The sequence below is a fragment of the Zingiber officinale genome, chromosome 11A, assembly GCF_018446385.1.
Source record: "Zingiber officinale cultivar Zhangliang chromosome 11A, Zo_v1.1, whole genome shotgun sequence".
NCBI classification, from domain to species: Eukaryota; Viridiplantae; Streptophyta; class Magnoliopsida; order Zingiberales; family Zingiberaceae; genus Zingiber; species Zingiber officinale.
Window position 1 is genome coordinate 76,832,143 of NC_056006.1, and position 10,182 is coordinate 76,842,324.

A 10,182-nucleotide genomic window follows, 5' to 3' on the forward strand; every position below is an offset into this window, starting at 1 on the left:
CAAGATGTAGCGGATGAGAAGGATGACACGGGAATCGAGTCGACGAGCTTGGTGCATCCGAGGGACGAGAAGCTGCGGAAGAGTACGCTAGTGGAATGAGAAGAACGAGGGTGGTGCTTCCGAGGGACGAGTGTTGGTGCGGGAAGCATCCGACGATCGAACCTGAATTTTGATAATAGCAAAGGATTCAAAAGTAAGATTATTTGTGGTCTAATGTGTTGAATGAGCTTGCAAGAAAAGTCCTAAGGTATCTTAGACAAAAGGCTGCGGATAGGTAGGCAGGAAAACCCTAGGGGGTGGTAACCCTAGGTCGTAGGGGGTGGTAACCATAGGCGGGAAGTCTTGGCGGGTCGAGATCTTCGGACAAAAGTCCTAGAGTCGGGGACTCTAGGTGGAAAGTCCTGGTGTCGCGAACTAGGTAAAAGACTAGGCGGGTCGTGGAGCGGACGTCCAACAGAAAGACCTGAAGACTCGGGCGTTGAGCAAAAGTCCAGTCGGTCTGGAGGGCCGGTCTGGCAACAGGTATACTCTCCTGAGTGGAGTAGGTGAGGATGCGTTCCCCGAAGAGGGAACAGTAGGCGTCGATTCGACCTAGGGTTTCGGGTCTGTCAAATATCTTTGTTTATCTTATTATTATGTGATAACTTTGTGTTGTAGGTGTAGGCTTGGTATGGCTAGATAGTGGGGTCTCGAATAAAACACAACTTTCTCGAACAATCAAGCTAACACTTGAAAAATAGATTAATGAAAATAAAGCAAAAACGAGGCACGGATTTGACTTGATTACAACCGGGAGGTTGTTAATCCAAGGAAGATGGTTGCACTAAGAACTCCTTCCAGGAGAAGCCCTTGTTTACGTGAAGTAGCACAAAAGCTAATCAGCAGCGGTGCACACAAGTGTTGTTACAATTCTACTCGATGAAAACGAACCAAGGACCAGGCTATAGTATTCTGGCCTCGGAAGGATTCGGCGCAGAGGATAAAACTTTATCCCTAACGTTCGATCGCGTAAATGGCGATCTTGGTCAAAATCGAGGTCCGGAAGGGTTCCGAGCACCCGGAGGGCTCCGGGCGCCCGGCGCCGGATCCCAAAGTCAACTGACTTTTCATCCAGACCTCTCCTTCGGTCCCGCTCGGTCCGGTTCTTCTCCTTCGGATCCGCTCACTTGGGTGATCTCGCCACCGGAAAAGGGCTCACCCAACCCAACTTCCGGTCTTCTCGGGCAGTCGTCCCTCGAAATTACCGCGTGTTTCCTTCTAGTCCTCCAGCTCATCCGTAGTCTTCGCCCTCGGTCGTTGACCTTCTCGCTAGTCTCTTGCTCCGAGCAATCTTCCGGCTTCCCTCGGAACCACCGCGCGCTTCCTTCTCATCTGCCAAGATCGTCCTGCTGCGTCTTCCGCTCGACTACCTGTGTTCCTAAGCTCCTGCACACTTAGACACAAGGTTAGAAACAAACAGGACCTAACTTAACTTGTTGATCACACCAAAACAACCTTGGGGTTCCAACAATCTCCCCCTTTTTGGTGTGATCAACCCAAGTTAAGCTAGGGTAAAAATAGACATTAAATAACATTAAGTAAATTAACTTAATTTTCAATTTAAGTGCAAAAAGATAGAAAAGATAAAATCAAATTAAATCTATCTACCTCCCCCTAGATCACAAAAAAAATGAGGTTCCAAGAGAAACAATCTAAGTCAATATTAAAAAAAATATTTTTAACTTAAAAAAAATATTTCTAACTTAAAAAAAAATTCTAAGTAATTTGAGCATAAATTTCTAATTTCAGAAAATCTTTTAACTTAAGAAAGAATGATTTTTGAGAATTTTTAAGCACATAAATGACTTAGTCAATTAAAAATTTCTAAGTAAGTAAATTTCTAAATTGAAATAAAATGTTTTGAATAACCCTTTTTAAAGCACTAATTAATTCTTGTATTAATGCTTCTTTAGTAAGTTAATTAAACATTTATTTCAATATTTTGGCTACCAGGTTGTGGCGAGGCACGAGGCCTTCTTGGTTATTGGAGCAACAACCACTTCCTTAACAAAGCCTCATAAAGAAATTCTTTGTTTAATTTTCTCACTTAAAGCGCTAATTTTAATTTTAAAATTCAGTTTAAGCATGATTTAGGAACCCAATATAGGTTTCAACCTACTGGATTAACTAAAACGTTTTTAGGAATATATTTTCTTGAAATGTTCTTAATTTGTCCAGGGTGATATTTAAAGTACCAATTTAAATTATTAAATCTTCTACCATTGGTTTTAAATGAATATGCATGGTCTTTCAAAATATCTACTTGAATTTTCAAGTCATTATTTTCAAGTTTCAATTTTTCATTTTCCAATTTTGATTTATCTAATTCTTCTAGAGGGCAAGACTTAGCTAAAATTATTTTTAAATTTTTTATTTCTTTTTCTAATTTACAGCAGTCTTTAGTTAATAGCTTAACAAATTTATAAAGTTTATCGGGAGGAAGAGAACGTACCTGACTTACCTTATCGAGCTCGTTTTCCGTGTCTCCCCCTGAACTGCTGCTTTCTTCTGACGACGCTCCCCCTTCATCGATGCTCTCGATGCTCATTTCGGAAGAGCTTGACTCGTAGTCGTCGTTTTGATGACTTGCCATTAGAGCAAGTCCGGAGAATGCCTCGACTTCCGACTCCGACGACGTATCATCCCACGTCGCCTTTAGGGCTTTTCGCTTTTGGATAGACTTCTTATCCTTTTCCTTGTTCTTGCTCTTCAGCTTGGGGCAATTGTCCTTGACGTGCCCTTCTTCGTCGCAATGGTAGCAGCGGATCGTCCTTTTCTTCTTCCCCTGCGGATGGTTAGTAGATCTGGATTTACAAAGTTTCTTGAATCTTCTTACCATCATTACCATTTCCTCGTCGTCGAGAGAAGATTCCGACTCAGGTTCGTCTCTCGAAGCTTTGAGGGCGACGCTGTTCTTGGGCTCCTTCATTCCTGCACATCTTGTCTCATGCACTTCAAATGTTGAAAAAAATTCTTCTAATGAAATTTTTTCTAAGTCCTTCGAAATGTAAAAAGCATCTACTAGTGATGCCCATTTTGAATTTCTTGGAAATGAATTTAAGGCGTACCTGAGCGAATCTCGGTTACTTACCTTTTCTCCGAGATTCGTGAGTCCGGTGATGATTTCTTTTATTCTGGAGTGCAGATGTGCGACTGTCTCGTCTTCCCCAAGTCGCAGGCTAGTGAGCTGATTGCACGTCCCTTCGTGCAGCTCGAGGAACTTCTCCCAAAGTTCCTTTGCGGAGTTGTATTTACCGATCCTGTTGACTTCTTGAGGCGGAAGAACGCTTAGCAGATGGTACTCTGCTTTGCCGTTCGCCACGAAGTCAGCCTGCTCCTTTTTTGTCCATTTATCTATTTCCTTGTCCTCTGGAGCTTCAAAGCCAAATTTCATTGTTAAAAATAGTTCAATATCTGTTGTAAGAAATACCTGCATCAGTTTTTTCCACGTAGAGAAGTCCCCTTCGTATTTCGGCGGATGGATGCTTGGTCCGGCCATGACGTTGCTTCGTTCGGCGGTTAGTCCTCCTGAAGCGCCTCGGCTCTGATACCACTTGTAGGACCGTTGGGCCGGCTAGAAGGGGGGGTTGAATAGCCCTGAATAAAACACAAGCCTTTCTCGAACAATCAAGCTAACACTTGAAAAATATATTAAGCAGAAAATAAAGCATAAAAACGAGGCACCGGATTTGACTTGGTTACAATCGGGGAGGTTGTTAATCCAAGGAAGATGGTTGCACTAAGAACTCCTTCAGGCGGTTTATAGCAGTGTAGGCACAAAAGAAAGAAGCTATCAAAGTGGAAGCACACAAGTGTTGTTACAATTTCTGAATGAAAGCTTCGGACCAAGGCTATATTTATAGCCTTGGTGGCGCCCTGAGGGTTCCAGGATAAACTTTATCCCCAACGTTCAGATCGTGTAAATCGCGATCTTGGTCAAAATGGGCCCGGGCCCGGCGCCCGAGCGGAGGGCGCCCGGGCCCAAAGTCAACACCATTGACTTTTCATCGGACCTCTTCAGTCCCGCCTCGGTCCGATTCTTCTCCTCCGGATCCGCTCACTTGGGTGATCTCGCCATCCGGAAAAGGGCTCACCCGAACCCAACTTCCGGTCTTCTCGGGCGGGCTTCCGCTCCGTCCCTCGGAATTGCCGCGTGTTTCCTTCTCGTCCGCCAGCGTACTCATCCACAGTCTTCGTCCCTCGGTCGTCGACCTTCTCGCTAGCTGCATCTCTTGCTCCCCGAGCAATCTTCCGCTCCGGCTTTCGTCCCTCGGAACCACCGCACGCTTCCTTCTCGTCCGCCGGTGTATTCTTCCGCAGCACCTCGTCACTCGGACTGTCGTCCTTCTCGCTAGCTGCGTCTTCCGCTCGACTACCTGTGTTCCTAAGCTCCTGCACACTTAGACACAAAGTTAGAAACAAATAGGACCTAACTTAACTTATTGATCACACCAAAACAACCTTGGGGTTCCAACAGTAGGGTATTTTTGGGACTAACATATCTTGCAGGGACAAAGGAGCAAACTTTGCCTCGGATGAACAGTACCCGAGGCGTCCTCCATGAAGCTTGGAGGCGCCTTGGGTGCAAAGGCTGAGGATTGCATGCAGCGAAGCTGGAGGCGCCCTCATGGAGTGCTGAGGTGCCTCGGACGTCATTGAAGACACCCTCCAGGAGGTTGGAGGCACCCTCAAGTGGATAGACGAAGACTGTTTCGGAGTTGATCTACGTTGCGGATCCGACGGTGATGGAGGCGCCCTCAAGGGGCTTGAAGGCGCCCTCAATAGCCTTTATAAGGTAGTCTCAACCAGCAGCTTGTATAACACATTCCAAGCAATCTTTCTTCAGCACGCTGCTAACGAGACGATCCGGCTGAGCTATAACAAGACCCCAACGACCCAAAGCTGTGAAACTTCAATTCTTTGTTGTCAATATAGTCTTTTAGTACAATTAAATTGTAATAATCTCTTGTACTTTTTACGCGATTATAGTTGTTTCCCAAAGTAAACGCTCAACGAGTGTGGGCCTTGGAGTAGGAGTCGCCCCAGGCTCCGAACCAAGTAAATCTTGGCATCTTTGTTGTGTGTGTGTTATTTATTATTCCGCTGCATTTACTCCTAAGTTTTTCGAATTTGAAAAGTGAAAGCCACGAGTGCTATTCACCCCCCCTCCCCCTCTAGCGTATCTTGATCCAACAATGAGAAGCCGGAGCGGAAACCTGCTTGAGGAGAAGGTCAAAGTTGGGTTCGGGTGAACTCAACACTGGAAGGCCAAAATATCACCCAAGCGACGGGAGATGAAGTCAACGATTGGAGAAAGTGTCAGATGGTCAGCATAAAGCTGACCTGTAGAGGCGCTAGGACCGTCCGGGCGCTTGGACAAGATGGTCGGAGCGCCCGAACCACCAGGGTGCTCGAAGGCGCCTCATTGCTGCGGATCAACTTTTGGGTCAATGTCATCACCAGTCCGGGAGCCCAGACATGGTCCAGGCGCCTGAAGATGAAAAAAGTCTATCTTCTTGTCATTGTGTAGCCATTGCGTGGAGATAGAATTTGCCGCGTTGGGGGCGCTCGGATCATGCCACGTTAGCAAACTGTCAGATTTGACCAGTCGATTATAAATAGAGCCCTGATATTCTTCATTTACATAACACTTTCTGTACTCGAAGTTCTTGTTCTGTTTTAAAGTTTCTGCACTGTCAACGTCTTGTGTAAGGCTTCTCTGCCTCCGACTTATGTCAAAGGAGTCTTCTAGTTGAGCTACATTTGCCTTGGATTAGCAACCTTCCCGGTTCCAAACCAAGTAAATCGCTTGTGTCTCGTACTCATTTTATGCATTCTAGTTTCTTTTAATAAAGTATTTGTTTTAATTAAAATCATAAGTTTTGAGAAGGGTATACTTATTTTTTCAGGGCAATTCACCCTCCTCTTACTGGTCGCATAGGACCTACAATTGATATTAGAGCGAGGACACTTCAGAAGGACTAACCGCCGACCGAAGCACACAAGAAATGACCGGACCAAGCATCTACCCGTCTAACTTCGAGCGGGAGTTTGCGACTTAAAAAAATAAGATGGAGGTATTTTTCAAAATTGATTTTGAATTACTTTTAATTATGAAATATGACTTTGTAGCACCTAAGGATCAGCAAGGATCCGACAAAGAAGAATATCAATGGACGAAGAAGGAACAAGCCAACTTCGTGGCAAACGGTAAGGCAGAATTCCACTTGTTGAGCATCTTACCACCACAAGAAGTTAACTAGATCAGATCCTACGAATTAGCCAAAGAGCTTTGGGAGAAATTCCTAAAATTGCACGAAGGGACCTCGGAGGCAAAACTCGTGAGACAGGACCTGTTTTAGAACCAAATTAGCTACCTTCGGATGGAAGAAGGTGAAATAATCGTACACCTACACTCGAGGATCAAAAAACTCATCACTGGACTCACGAATCTCGGAAAAAGGTAAAAATCTGAGTTTTTTTAAGGTATGCTTTAAATTCATTTCTAAGAACACCCGAGTGGACTTCGATAGTCGACTCATTTTACATCTCTAACGACCTCGAGGTGAGTACCTTATAAAATTTGTTTTCTACATTTGAACTTCACGAATCAAGATGTGCAAGCTTAAAGAATAAAGAATAAAAGACGGCTCAAAACTTGGCACTGAAGGCCAACTAGAAAGACGAACCAGATTCAAACACCTCACTTGATGAAGATGAAGCTGCGTTTATGGTAAGAAAATTTGGCAAATTCCTTAGAACTAACAAATTTAATAAGTCGCAAGAAAAGAGACATTCACGAAGAAAACTAAAGGTGAGGTGTCATAATTGCCAGGAAGAAGGACATATAAAGGACCACTGCCCAAAACTGAAGGACAAGGAAAAGAATAAAAGACCGACTATGAGGAAGCACAAAAATCTAAAGGCGATGTGGGACAAAACGTCGCCATCAGAATTAGAAATTGTAGCCTATGTCGGACTTGCTGATGGTAATTTTAACTATGGGTAATGGATCTTCGGTGTTGAGATCCAATAGTTGGGCCTGATTAGTCATCTCGACAATGAGTCGATGACTTTAACCAGTGGAGCTCTATATGGCGATGTGGATCTTGTCACATGTATACTCTCGGCATCCCCTTTCGGTTATTGAAGTACCCCTTCGGGTAAGAGACATACCCTTTTTGGTATCGTCATTACCGACCTAATCTCGTCGGTTATTGAGCTATCCCTTCGGATATTGACACAACCCTTTTGGGTAAACTTATCCATAAAGATAAGAGTATTAAGGTCGAGGTGAAGGCTAGGCCTTCTTTCCTTAAGACGATATTACCCAGGTGCTTACAATTTATTGGCATTTGTCTCCCAAGATACAACAACTTGTGTCTTGAAATAGGAGCACTCCAAATTTTGAGCCCTGTCAAACTTTCGAAACCTTGAAACTCTTAAGAGAGGAGAGAGAGAAGAGAACTCAAGAGGCGAATTTACAACTTGAGAAAATTGAGTGAGTTGAGTGGAAGGAATGAGTTTTGTTTTATAGGAATGAAGGATTACTCCCAGGAGGTGAAAGGTTTCTTTCAAAAAGTGAAAGGATATGAGATATATATTTTCCCTTAATATTTCACTTAAACCTTTTTATTATGATTAATTAATTTAATTAATTAATCTGATTAACTATTTATTTAATCTATTATAAATATTAATTAATCAATTAATAAATATCCTAATGATTAATCTTTTAATCAATCAATAAATTAATCAACTAAATTAATTATAATTTCATACCTCTCAATGGTTCCATATACTCGAGTTAGCCTTCATCCATGAATCCAACTAGTATTCGAGTTAAACTTCCGTCCAATCATATCAGACCAACCCTTCATTAGACATTAATTTCTCATTCACTTGAGAAATTAGTTTACGACGGTCTACTCGCGAAGTAGCCATCTTATCCCTGTTGGTCACCAAAACTAATTTTCCAACAATTCCTCACATGAATGAAAATTATGGATAAGTTTCAAGTCTCAAACAAGAGTTTCATCGAAAGACTATTGCATTAGGAGATGTAGCTTGTGACTTTGAACCTTCCGTAGTGGAATATGATCAGATTTACTTGGCTGCACAATGAACTATGTCTTGAATTGTTCAGCCATTGGTATAAACCAAGATAATCATATTTATACAATAGCCCCTAGGCTTTTACCAGTTCTCTATCGTGTCTGTTTGGCCATGGACAAAGCTTGGGATTCATAAGTGTTTCATTGAAGCAGTCGTCTTCACATTTATATAGGTGATCTCCTATTAAGAGTATCCTGCATTGCCCTATTATACACTTTATGGTATAATATAGGAATTATTAAAAACTTTTGTTCATCCTTTACTCATTTTACAGGTTACACCTTTTGTCTCCAAGAATGAGTTAGAGTAATTACTCCTAGGTGCCTCGAATCTTGTAGCTTAGTTGTCTCTTTTGAATCATGATCTTGGGATCTCTAGTCAACATAGTTGGGGTACCACTGTTAGGACCTTCGGATAGCGGCTAGAGACGGGGGGTGTGAATAGCCGACCCCAAAGTCTCGTTTCTTCCTCAAACGCAACGATATAACGAGGTTCGGAGATGATACTCCTACTCCTCGGCGTGTCCGTAAGGTGGACGAATCCTATCAATCCGTCGGTGGATGAGACCCCGGGAAAACCGGCTAATAAGAACTCCTTTTGGGTGGAGAAACCTCACCACAATCTCTTTTGCAACAGCAATAAAGGAGTACAAGAAATAAAGCAAGAAACAATGGATAATATGAATGTAAATACACTCTACCAAGTTTGCTTGCCTTCTTCTCGTCGACTGGATGAAGCAGCAACTTCACGAATGACCTACAACAGCATGAACCAACCGAAGGAAGCTCACACGAAGATTCAGGAAAAAGAGAGCTCAAGAAAGCTCAAATCGCAGTAAGGAGGAAGAGCAAGAACTGTTACTATAGAGGCCCTCGACCTCGATATATATCCTGCGAAGAAGAAGACACAGAAATCTAGTCGTTGTGTCGCAACGGCTAGGGCTGGACCGATCAGCTCCACCGATCGATGCGGGAGCCATCTCGATCGATCGTGGACCGATCGAGGCCCTAGGCCGATCGGTCCCCATCGCCATCTCGTGAGGGTTGGCTTTAAAGCATGATCGGTGCGTGGACCGATCGAGCAACGATCGAGCTTCCGATCGTTTTACGATCGATCGTGGACCGATCATATAACTCTGACGAACCCTTTGTTTGGTTCTTGATCGGTCACCGGACCGATCCAGGTATCAGTCACCGGACCGATCCAATGCATTAGAGCTTCCCAACCCTAAATCTTAAAGCCTTCCCGGTCTAGAGAACGAGCCACCGAGCCCTCTCCGACTTCCACGTCCGGTCCAGCGAACGAGCTCCCGAGAACGAGCTACCGAGCCCTCTCCGACTTCATCCGGCCCAGAACGAGCTCCGAGGCCCTCTCGGCCTGGTCCGGCGAGCTCACGAGCCCTCTCGAGCTTCATCCGGTCCGGAGCCCTCTCTCGAACGAGAGAGCTCCGAGCCCTCTCGACCTAGTCAGGAGGCAGTGCCGAGCCCTCTCCGACTGCGGTCGAGCGAGCCCGAGCCCTCTCGACCTAGTCAGGAGGAGCTAAGCCCTCTCCGACTTCATGCTCCTCCCGGAGAGGAGCTCCCAGCCCTCTCCAGGAAGGGAGCGAGCTCCCGGCCCCTCGACCTAGTCCCAGGAGGCAGTGCCGAACCCTCTCCGACTTCCCATGCCAAGCTTCCATACTTGGACTTCTCCTGTGCCAAGCTCCTTGCTTGGACTTTTCCGTGCCAAGTCTCCATACTTGGACTTTTCCCGTGCCAAGCTCCCTGCTTGGAATTTTCCGTGCCAAGTCTCCATACTTGGACTTTTCCCCGTGCCAAGCTCCCTGCTTGGACTTTTCCGTGCCAAGTCTCCATACTTGGACTTTTCCCGTGCTAAGTCTCCATACTTGGACTTTACCGAATCAAGTCAACTCAAGTCGGGTCAACCAGGTCAACCTTGACCGAAGGTTGCACCCACAATCTCCCAAGTTTGTATTCTTGTCAAACATCAAGATACAACTTTTCTATTCTCGTCAAATATCAAAATACA